The following is a 12,591-nucleotide window of genomic DNA, read 5'->3' as shown; positions in this document are numbered from 1 at the left end:
ATTTAAAAAGTTAAAGCTTTATTCATGTAAAGCTATATCTGTTGCCTTCTGAGCCACACAGGCCACAAAAGTGTACGGATCCAGGACCTCTGACAGGTTGGTTTTTACAATAAGCTAGTTGTTCTGCAGGAAAAAAAAAAAAAAAAACCCAAAACAAAACAGAAATAGAATTAAAAAAAAAAAAAAAATCAATCACAGCAAAAGTTACACCACCAGCCAAAAATACAGTTAAGGACTCTATGTGTTATATCTCTGTCTGAACATATATTATTCTGTGTTGTCTCACACCGCCTTTATCACTCTACTATCCAAACACCTCTAAGAAGTGCATTAGCATCTGCCTAACATCTGTCACGGGTGGTTTTGTTCTCTCCCATCCACTCTCCAAGGAGAGGCTCGTGCTTGCAGTGGTAGTGTGGCTTTTGAAGAGGGGTTGGCTGTTGTTTGAGATATATATCCTGCTACAGGGCTATTAGAGAAGGCAAAAATGAATGCCTTGTGCACGGAGCTGCAGCCAGAGGAGTCCGAGATGCTTCTTAAGGAAGTTTGTGGCCTTCAGCTCACTCCTACCAAGTGGCTGTGCCCGAAGAGGCAAACTTCAGGCTCAATAGCAACTCGCACTGTGAGAACACGGACTAGCCAGATCTCCTCCTCCCTCCGGTCTTACGAGCATTAGTCAGAACCAGTTTGCATTCACGCACAAAGAATTAAAAACAAAGCCAAACTGGGAGGACAGCGTGCTGGTTGTCAGTAAATGGAAGAACTTAGCAGATCACCCAGTTGGGTCGTTTTCCAAAAAGGAGACCTGAAACTTTTGCAGTAATAGGGAAGATTTTATGAAAAGATTTTTAATCCATTTCTTTGACACAACATGGTTTGGGGGAGCAGGGCCTGAGCCTCTGCCTACACTGGGCTTTTCAGTGGAGCCACCACAGTGTGGAGATGAACTCCTGCCCTTGCCATCTATGCCATGCTGGGACACCTGAGTGCAACCTCTGCCTTTGGAGCTTCTCTAACACAGGAGATGGCCAGAAAAAAGAAACGATCCCAAGGCTGAGATGCAGGTACCACATTACCCTGATTTCTTCACATAGCCACAGCTGAGGGCGGAGGCAGGAGCACAGCTCCCGTTGTGCAGAAGAACAAGCAAGACTTCTCCAAAGCACACTCCTGTATGAAGCCCCTGTAGGGGCCTGAGTCCCTTTAGATATCTAAATGTGCTTTTACATCTTGGCCTCAGTCACCTGGTACATGAAGACTTTCTCTACAAGACAGGCAGTACATGGGCTCTATGCAAAGGTAAGAGCCCACGTGCTCTTCAGAAAGGAAGTCATACAGGTAGCAAAGTTCACCCAATGGTAAGAAGATTTTTATTTTGAACTGTTCTCTTATTAAACCAGGCTAAGAGAGAATAAATGCCTTTCTTCAGCTTTTCGGAGTTGATTCAGCCAACTGTGAACCGATGTTCAGAGTTAGTTTAGTTATTATTTTCATTTAGGGCTAGACTCCAAGGCAGTTGATCCAGGGAAGGACTCGTGCTGTGAGATATACGGGGGATCCCCTGAGGAAGACCATTCTCCACTGGGTCCCTGTCAGCTGTCCGGGTACTATATATAGCCATCCCATGGTCAGATTTAAAGGCTAGTTTGCAGAAGACGACAGCATCAAGTGCTCATTCTTGTGTCCCAGAGCAACTGAAGAGAAGGGATTTTTCCCAAAGAGCTGTAATATGAACCCACAGCTGCAGAGCACAGGAAGCCTATGGAGTTTCTGTAGGCCAGGAGCCACGGAGGCTATTTTCAGCAAAAGCAAGCTCTTAAGTATGTCTGAACTATTTCTGACCCCTCTCGTAACATATCATACGCCATGACCTAGTTTCTCTATTACCAGTCTTGGATAGCTATTGTTTCGAATTCAACCTATGGAGCAAAGAGGAATTTAAAGTACCTTCGCATTTTACACAGGCAAAAGAAAGAAGCTTGAAACTCTGTTAGTCCACTGTGATCACATTTTGAAAAGGACAGACCTTGTAGTGTTTTGGAGCTCCTCTACAAGCATAAACCTCAGGTCGTAGCCACACAGGCACAAAGCTTCCCCCTCCCAACATGGTATACAGATTTCACAAACAACAAACTGAGGATTCAACTGATAATGTTTGCATTTGCTTAGCTTCATCAGCTGGTGAATACCACTGTAATGCAACTGAGCAAATCATCCATAAAGCCAGTACATAAATAATAATGAGGTTTAGTTTGCATTCATAAAATATCAAGAATCCCAATTTATTACTAAATTTTAAATTTATCTACATTGCAGTGCAATGAATTGAACAGTTTACACAAATAGAGCTTATGGTATCAGGGGCTCACTTACAACCGATTATTTTCGTAGGTCTCTCAAGATGTGGTTAAGTAGTGCACAGGCCCTGCACCCTTCCTCCACAGCGGGTGTATTTTGCTGTCTGTCCTAAGCTGGTATATCCAGCTGGATATGGATATCTCTGCAAGGTTTTGACCTGTTGTAAAAGGACACTTATTGTTGTTTGTGTTTGTCCTGGTTTCGGCTGGGATAGAGTTAAATTTCCTCCTAGTGCTGTGTTTTGGATTTAGTATGAGAAAAGTGTTAATAACACACTGTTGGTTTTAGTTGTTGCTAAGTACCCTGCTAGTCAAGGACACTCAGCTTCCAAGCTCTGGAAGAGGCTGGGAGGGAGCATAGCCGGGACAGCTGGCCCAGGTGGCCAAGGGGGTATTCCATAGCATGTGATGTCATGTTCAGTATATGAATGGTAGGCGTGTTCCAGGAAGTAGCGATCTCTACTTGCTTATCGGTCAGCATGGGTGGTGAGCAATTGCATTGTGCATCACTCATTTTGTAATATCATCATCATCATCATCATCATCATCATCACCATCATCATTATTATTATTATTATTATTTTCCCTTTTCTGTTCTATTAAACTGTCTTTATCTCAACCCACGAGTTTTTCTCACTCTTACCCTTCTGATTCTCTCCTCGTCCCACCGGGGGCGGGGGCAGGAGTGAGTGAGCAGCTGCGTGGTGTTTGGCTGCCTGCCAGGTTAAACCACGACATGTTTTAAGAGGATTCTCAAAGCCAAACTTTGTAGTTCAGTTGTCTTTTAAGTACCAAAAAGCACTTAAGTTCTTCCTGAAGAACAACTACTATAGCTGAACTGAACTAAGTTTATAAGAGAAAATGACGTTGCAGTAATATGCTCTATCTCAGGAAATTGTGTAACAGGCCTTGAATGGAAAGGAAATACATTCAGAAGAAACCTGATAGTTTATCTGTGCATCATTTTGTACTTGTGCTTCCTTCCTAACACTGAAAAACCCGTCTGCAAAAGCCCTGCCAGAATGTGCTTGTACACACACAGACATTATCACTTCATAGGATGGTACATTTTATTATCAGGTTATTTTCCAGTACATTTGGCACAGTTAAGGTAAGTATATTAACTTTACTTCCAAATAAAGAAAACAAAGTTGTACTGAATGCCTCAGCCATTGTCAATGAGTTAAGAACTGACAGGAGGTCCAAGTAATCAACCCTGTCTACTGCGCCGAGCTTTCCCCTGGGACACCTCTTCTGATGATAAAATGTATCTGACTGGCATGGATGTAGAATTGCTTTCAATAAAGATTTTATTTCAAGGTTGGATGATTCCTTCCCAAATGTCTTGTCACTAAAGCAAAGTATGTAATACCTGTTATTTTTTAACTCCTGTGAACCAGTATTTGGGAAGGAGAGGAGCATAAAATGTTGAGCTAGAAACTGTTCATCATAAGAGTCAACTTCTAACACGTTCAAATTGATTGGGAGCTCTGCAACAGCAAAAGTCAGAAGACTGCTGCATAAAAACTGTCCCATCAGAGTGCAGTGAAAAGACCTGTTAACAGGGCTATCGTCAAGGTGAGTCAACTCAGCTCAGAAGGCAGCTGAGCCATTCCCAGGGCAGAGTCCTTAAGCTAAAACATTACATTTGCATATGCCTGAGTATGTATAGAAACCAGATATTAGCTAACTGGAGGGTAGTTACTGGTAAAGCGAATCAATGGGATGTGCAGACTTTGACCCATTAAGGCAGTTCTTGGGAACTTACATATCAAATCAGCCCAATGGTCCACCAGGATGAGCAGCTCTGGCCGTGACAGTGGTCGCTAGCACAGTTCAGCGAAGGTACAAAACCCACCCAAATGGGCTGTCATGGAATAATCCACTTAGAGAAGGGTCAGTTCCTAATTCCGTTGTTATACCAAGAGGACAGATGTCACAAATACATCATTTTTTTCTTTTCTGGGGAGTTTTCTTTATTCCCATGAATCTTTAATCTTTCTTGGCCTCTGTTTAGATTTCGGTTTCTCTCTCTCATGGCAGTGACTTCCCTAGTTAAATACTATATTGTGCATAATGTTGGTGGACAGGATGCTGGTAAGATCAAAACCTACTTTTAACCCTGTCCTGGTTTTGGCTGGGATAGAGTTAATTTTCTTCCTAGTAGCTGGTATAATGCTGTGTTTTGGATTTATGAGAATAATGTTGATAACACACTGATGTTTTAGTTGTTGCTAAGTAGTGCTTCACTAGTCAAGGAGTTTTCAGTTTGTACGGAGCGTACCATCATCACATGTAAACTCATTAGCAGTAATTACCTGGAAAGACGGAGAAGGACAACCGGTGGATGAATTGGCTGGCCAACTCCGGCAATACGAAGAAAGTCTCTCTTCCTCCCTTGTTGTAACTAGCCTGAAGGAGAAACACAACAATCCCTTGGTCCTCTACTGAATTCAGAGGATGGCATTTCCTATACCTGCCATTCTGGCCCATAATATTTTACCAGATGACTCTTTCTTAGTCTTCTGATCCCCTCATTTTGTAATGTGTTGCCAATTAGTCATAGCCTATGCTACCGCTTCATGGAAGAGCAGCAGGATTGTCTTATTGAAAAGTTACCCTTAGATAATTTAAAATAGTAAAAGAGAACTAAGCATGGCTAAAATCAGTTCTGCTAAGGGTAGAAATGCCCCTAACATTGAGCAAACTTAAATCCTCATAGGCTGGAAAGGGCTAAGAAAGCAAGACTGAGCAGTTTTCAGTGCAGCTAGCAGAGGACAGCTCTACCCTCAAACACTCTCCAGCTTACAGTCAAACAGTGCCCTTTCCAGTGGGCTTTTCCTCCCTACGTACGCTGACTTCTCTCTCTAATATTTAATGTGCAGTAGGAACATCATAATGGTGAGGAATCAGGGTCACTGTTGAAACGCTTTCCCCTCCTCAGCCATTATTACGGAGTAGAAATGGATGAAGAACATTTCCTCATACCTAGTGTTCTTGAAGTAATAATCCAATGTGCTTTCAAATGTCAAAATTAATAATGATTTTATTTAGAGAGTTTGAAAAGTGTAGGTTTAATGGACTAGAGAGCCAAACTCACCATACAATGACCCTCTTAGCTGTAGGGTTGCCCTGCTCTCAGTCACACGCTTTCCAGCTTACAGTTGCCTTGGCAACAGCCAAAGCATAAATTCCAAGTATTTTTGCTTATATATCTGCCATTGACACCAGGGCCCTCCTATCAGACACTTCTGCTGTTTTAATACATCGTTAATTTCATTACTATTAATAACGAGAACTGTATTTTCTGTATATCTTCTGACTTGTGATATTAAAGGACTGAAGCCATTCTTGAAGTTTGCAATTCAGCTCAGTTATTTGGGGGGGGCGCGGGCAGGAATCTTGCACAGCATAACGCCCAACAATTTCTTGATATGGTTCCAACATCTGTGGCACCGGATTATAGACTGTTTCTAAAATAATCTTAAATTGATGGATCATTCCTCCTTTCATTTGGGCTTGACAAAAAGTAGCTCTGGCATTTCCTTTCACTTTTTATGTTGTAAATGGTGTATCACTCTTTCTGCTCTTTTTCTTGCCAAAAAAAGAATTCTTGCCCATTTTTAGGAATTTTCTCTTTTAACAACTGAATTTCACTTAGCACTTACAGTAAGAGCTTAAATTGTGCGTATTTGTTTTTTTATTTTGCTTTGACTTTTTCTTTTGTGGACAGATGAAAAAAATATTAGTGACAGAAGTTCATTGGTAAATATTTGTAATTTAAAAAGGCATAAGGTCCTAAACTTATAATTATTTTATTCTAGATTGAATTCCTTCCTTCCTTCCCTCCAGTAGCTCTATTTTACCGCAGATTATTTAAGTACTTAGACTTTCCTTGTTTCCAAGTTTGCTTAGTTTACAGTTTTTTGTTATTACGGTCATCAAAGCAAGTACGACTGCATGGATAGATAGAATATATCAAGAATTCTCAAGAAATTTTGTCAATACCATAATTATTATACCAGCGTTAAGCTTAGGAGCCCCAAATATACACAGATGTTCTTAGTGCCACGTTCCATATCGATGAACCACAACAGATAGCTGGGTCCTCTCCGTCGTCGACACACACCTTGCACACCCTCCCTTGCTTCATGCCATACCCGCGCCCGAGAGCTGAGCGACCGCAGGCCATGGGCTGGCAACGCCTGGACTCAAACAGCACTTTGCAGGCAGGACGGCATCTCTAAGAAAAACAAGGGGAATTATTCTGCTTCAGAAAGATGGCAAACAATGACAGAGAGGCTGGCCATCCATCTTCCATTTTCTGCGTCCGCATCATAAACATAGGATCTCAACATCTTGCTCCAAATTTTATAGATAAAGGAAATTGAGCTCTGCCACCACCCTTCTTCACCCTGACTCTGCTTATTCATGGTCCACTGCCTCCTGCTCCCTGCAAGGTTTTTCTGCTCTAGCTTCGTCGATGCTGTCCATCATCAACACCACCTCATTACAAAGGCCATGGCTGATGCTAAATTGATGATCTCTCAAGTTGCGCAAAGTACGGCTGCCCAGTATGGTTTTTTTCCCCCAGTGAACTAGAATCTCTAGCCATGCTGATGTCGTCTGCAGATACTTTATAAGGTTTCCAACTTCTAGCATGTAATAAGCTCAACAGAAATCAAGTCTTTCTCACAGGGAGGCCCCAAGCTTGATGTATGTGCTTCTGCATAAGTGGCATTAAGCAAAACAACCTCGTCACCCCTGTAACAAACACTTTTAATTATGATAAAGATGTGTGGCATCCATCAGAAGCCCACACAGTCATTTGGCACCAAAACTACTAACTTTTGAGACTTTCTGAACTCCTAAGAGAAGAGATGATATGTTAATATTACCACAGAGGAAAGATAATTATTTTTTTTAATTTATAATAAAGATGCTATATTTTAAGAAACTAATAATTAAGCCAATCTGATTAGTGCCATATGGAGAGTGTTTTGTGCAATGGACACCACGGTTACAAGCATGAGGCAGAACTAAGTAATGCTTCCTATTTATATATGGGAAAAAACCACGAGCATTGATGTTCAAGGAACGTGGTAAACGACAAGACTTGCAGAAGTACGCAAGAAGATGCTCTTTGCTGTGTGACCCACCCGCTAACATGAAAGAAACCTTTTTTTAAGTGGCTGAACCCATTGCGTCTCATGAAGTTTCTTTTACTTACAGTGTAGCTTGCTGTAAATTCAGCAACCAGGTATGGGAAAACAGAGACAGCTATGATGATTTTTAAATTGCTGTCTGGATTTTAAGAAGGTAAATGAGTGGCAATGAGAGCGAGGGAGGGGGAGAGGAGAACTTGGCTTCAACTGTCCACGTGGAATATTTAAGTTAAAACTGACAGATTAAGGAAGCATCCATAAATACAAACAATTACATATTAAAGTTACATTTAGTTCACATTCCTTGGTAGAGCTGTGTAATTTATTTATTAGATATGTATCTTCATTTACTAGTCTTTCCAACCTAGGATATATTATATATTCTGGAGGGTGGAAGGAAATAGATTTCTACTTAGTTCATACTCACCGCTGCAGAGATTTATGCGAAACTACCTACCTAAACTCCATCCATTAAACCTATGTTGTTCTTAGACCAGACTTTTCCATCCTTAATGTCATTTCCACAAGGATATTAAGTCTTAATAGAGACATAAGATCAACTTTTAATAATAATAGTCCTCCTCTTGTAATTTTGTGGGTAATAAAGATATCAAAGGTTATAATCCTTACCATTATTTTCTAAGTCATCTCATTAAGGTATGTGGTCTCAGTGACTTTCAAGAAACTTTGTGTCAGGATAAGGCATGCAAAAGTCTTTAGTTACATAAATTTCACAATCCATTTCAGACCATACTAACTTTATTGGATTTAAATTAGCAGAAGGAATGTGTTTCATATGAGCTCTACATTAAGGGGCTTTTTTTATTTTCCCAACTCTTTCAGTGCTGGAGACCATGTTAAGAGAAGCAGGGAAGCTTCTCCCTGGCGCCACCAAAACTGTTGACAGCAGAAGTGCTTGATTCCTTTAGCATAAAGAGCAATCCCTATTTTCGGTATCTAAATGTATCATCTTAGAAATTATTGCCTTATAGCACACGTACCAACTAATGCTCATTCACCAGATATAATTGTGCCCTGATATAAGAGCAGTGTAAAATGGGACTCTAGACCTCCACCCCTTGCTGTCTGGGGCTGACGCTCCTTTCCTTGTTTGTCAGGCTGGCAGAAGTTGTCTCTTTCCTCCCTCTTTCCTTTCTTTTTGATAACTTAACCAAACATCCCTGTTAGGAGAATCAGTAAAAAGTGCCTCTATGTACTTCAAATGCAACAGCGACTCCTTTGACATCCCGCTTTTTTAACCAATTCTTTCCTTTCGTCAACAGGATAGCAGCCAAGGAATCCGTGAATCTTATGTCAACACAAAGCTTAGGAATTGTGTTTGGACCAACACTCCTTAGACCTGAAAAGGAGACAGGGAACATGGCAGTCCACATGCTGTACCAAAATCAGATAGTTGAACTTATGTTGAGTGAGTACAGCAAGATCTTCGGCTCTGAGGAAGACTGACAGACAGGGCCTGTTATTGAAAACGTTCACATCTGTCTTGATGTCTAATATTTTTACATTTCTGTAAACATATTTCTGAAATATTTCTTTTTCTTTCAAGTGACAGATGCCTCATTTTGTGAAAACTTAATGATGATTTTGTGTTTAATTTCCAAACATTGGAATAAAAAATATTGTCAACATTTGCCTATATGTATTCTGCATTAACCCTTTGAGAGTTTCATTATGCTAGCACTCCAAGTGTCACTTTTTTTGCAAGCTGAGCATACAGCATATGGCCAAAGACCATAGAAAATGCTGTTTACCAACATATGCAATGGCACAGAAAGACAAATAGTAATTGAAGAGATTTGTGGGAGATGGATTAAAATATGTATATTAAAGGCAATGAATTAAAACAGTGATACCAGATCATCTGTAGCTAATCTGAGTAAAATTTACCTTTCCCTTTGATATGTATTGAAAGTTAAAGACATGATGAATAATCAATTTGCCTACCCCAAGACTTAAAAAAAGATTACATTTAATACTTCTAAACAAATTTTAAAAATACATAACCAGAATGTCACTATTTGTGTAACAGTGCCTAAAAAAAATAAAAACAAAATTGGAACTTCGGCATTTTTACTTTAATGCAGTACATGAAATGAAGACATTGCATGACTGCTCATTTTAACATAACATCCATTTTGATTCTTCATCACACTGTACATCTGCCCGCTTTCCCCAGCTATCTCATGTTCTGTAGCATTTGTATTGTGCTCCTGAGGATGCTTTATTGGTGAACTACATTAAATTCATCTAGAAAGAACTTTAAAAAAAAGCCTTTTCATATGCCCTTAGGATTACTTGGCTAGACTTGAATCAATTTATGCATTTGATGGTTAGTTTCAGTTGTCATGGATAAACAAAAGGGTAACTGTCTAGAATATATCAAATATTGTTTCATTTTGAAATGTATGTTTCCAGCTATACACATCTCCTACCCTGTTTTGTAAAAGTATTCTGCTGATAAAATGTAGACTTATGTTTGACAGCTTTTTAATCAAGTTCAAAGAGAATAAATAAAACTAATCCAGTGTGGTAAAGAGTCTGTCTGGTTATCGATTTGTTCATAAAATGAAAAATAAACCATGTAAATAAGACGTGTGAAACACAGATCTGGAAGCAAATATTTAAAGCAATTAAAGACCCAAAAACATAGGATTAATGCATAGGTCTGCTGTGCACGAGAGATATGTCTTCAATATCACCTCAGCAGATCACGGATTGCTTCAGTTTTTACACAGCATCATTTTGCAAAATACCATGTTATTCAGGAAAGGTTGCTCCTCAGAGCAGTCTTTTATGGGAACAAATGTATAATGAGGCCTGATCGTTAACAAAGACCAGGCTCTTTCATCGGGTACTAACACAGGCAGAAAATAACACCAAGAAAACATAAAAATTGGCCTCAACATGTTTTCTGACTTCATACATGTCTGAAAAATCAAGCAAAACAGAGGGGTAGTGACAGTAATTAAAATTAAAAACACAAACCCAAACAAACATCTCCTGCATATCACAAGTATTCAACATAACCATTTCTGAACAAAACTATAACGTTCTGGAGAACCCAAATTCACTTTACTTTCAAGAAAATATTTTTCATGTTAATGTCAAGCCACGAGTACTTAAACAGTAATGCTTTTCAACATCGTCGTCTTTAGACTCTTTTAATAGCAACAAACCAGGCGCTGTTTATAGCCTGTGGAAATGACTGGAAGAAAGATAGTCAGAAGTTCAGTCTATTCCTTAATAAAGACCGTTCACATTATGGCCCCACGGGTGCTCACAATCATGCTATTGAAGTAATTTCTGCTATTACTGGAAATGAAAAGTTCACTTGTTACTTGGATCCTGTTGCACTCAGAAGAAAAGATTCTTAATTAATTAATTAATCTTCTTCTAAGCTTTCTTTGGAGCATGGAGACTCCTCTCTTCTTGTTTTTATAAGCAAGACAAGGCTTATGAAATGAATCCGTATCTTTCTTAAGATCAACTGGTTTGGTTGGTGGAAGAAGAAAAAAAAAATCAAGCAAACTTTTGGACACATAAGCCTTTCTTTGGTTTTGAAGGGTGCCTTACATGAATTCTGTACAAATGTGCTGACTTCTCTACAAAATGCTTTGTTAAAGATAGAAGCCTGATATGTGGGTAGCCAGTTCTGGGAGGACACAAGTGGGTTTCATCAGAAGAACATATACGTCCAGGGCGTATAGCAGATGTCTATCCTTTCTCATCCCGACAACAGAAAGGGATAACCATGCCTTGCTACCAAGCTGCTCCTTTCCCCGAGAGACCAGTCTTCTCCCTGAACCCTTTAAAACCTACATGAATTCAGTGGGAAAATTTACTGACTCAACCATTAGTCAAAGCTCTCCTGCCTTCAGCCCCTCAGGGCAGAAAGCAGCCGGACAAAAGATGGTAAGAGTGAAAAAGAGAAAAATATTTGCAAGCCTTACTTACAGTAAGGTTTCTTTTTCCTCCTGCTCAGGTAATTGGCTCTTTGTTAACTAAGGTCACAGCCCAGCACTCCAGCAGACTCTCTTTTGTTGCTGGACACATACATTTCCGAATCCCCAAAGTATCTAAGTTTGGCCTCCGTCCGGCAGGAGCAATTCACCGGGCCTGTATCAACACCATATTGCTCCTCCAGTAGTTACTTATAAGACTATTTGCTATGACTTGGTAGAAGTTTTGCTCAAACTTTGCTAAATTTTTAGTGACACAAAATTAGACTTGCAGAAGACCTTTTTTTTCAGGAGCTAGGTTCAGTCTGAGAAAGACCACAGATACTTTAAGCAAGGAGCTATCGCTATAATGGGAAGTGATCAGAAAAATGAAGGCTGAGAATGCAGGAGAGACAAGTACATCCAAGAATCAGTGTGGTTATCTGCATCTTCTCCCTATACAGAGTATCTTCTACTCAAACTCGTGTGAAAAGACAGCTGTCCTTGTAAGTGGGATTACTATAGTAAAAGGAGACATCAGAAAGACACCTGTAATGGAACTGAAAAGGACATTTTAAGCTAGAAAGGTTTCTCATTAAAATAAAAATTAAAAAAATCAGTTTATTGAATCTTAAACTTCCTTAAAAAGAAAAAATGTCAGTTTTTAAATCAAGAAATTCAACTGCAAAATAGAATTTCTGAGCAAATGATGAGAAAGACAGACTAACTTGCTGAGCTGAAGCTAAAAGCTAAAAGTTTGCCCTGAACAAATTTTCATCCCTCTTTTTATTTACATATATATACACACACACACACATATATATATATAAAAGAGCAACATGCATTTTAATAGTTCTTTAATTCTCTGCTAGGACAGCTACAGTGCAGGTAACATTCAGCCTGTTTTTGTAAGCCCCCCATGTTGCAGCAGAGCCAAAGACTGCCATTCAGCCCAAAGCACTCAAGAAGTTCAGCTAATCAATTACTGCGTAGTATAGAGACCATGGGTAGAGTTTGGAAGAAAGCTGGAAAGTAAGTTACAATCACTGCTGTAATCAGGCAGTGTATAGATTTTACATGGCTAATTCTCAGAAAAGGCTGAAAGACAAG

At 39.6% G+C, this 12,591-nt stretch overlaps 1 long non-coding RNA gene across 1 annotated transcript in view; it reads left to right on the top strand.

Moving 5' to 3' along the window:
- The window catches only part of LOC104073336, a 25,428-nt gene extending 15,351 nt beyond the window's left edge, over window positions 1-10,077 (top strand). The window contains exon 2 of the long non-coding RNA XR_683481.1: window positions 8,806-10,077. This is a non-coding gene — a long non-coding RNA (uncharacterized LOC104073336). The remainder of the gene's footprint in view (window positions 1-8,805) is intronic.
- Window positions 10,078-12,591: the final 2,514 nt, after the last annotated feature.

The sequence above is a fragment of the Fulmarus glacialis genome, unplaced genomic scaffold, assembly GCF_000690835.1.
Source record: "Fulmarus glacialis isolate BGI_N327 unplaced genomic scaffold, ASM69083v1 scaffold2360, whole genome shotgun sequence".
NCBI lineage: Eukaryota > Metazoa > Chordata > Aves > Procellariiformes > Procellariidae > Fulmarus > Fulmarus glacialis.
Note: the sequence above shows the minus strand (reverse complement) of the source record. Positions and strands in the feature narration are given on the sequence as shown.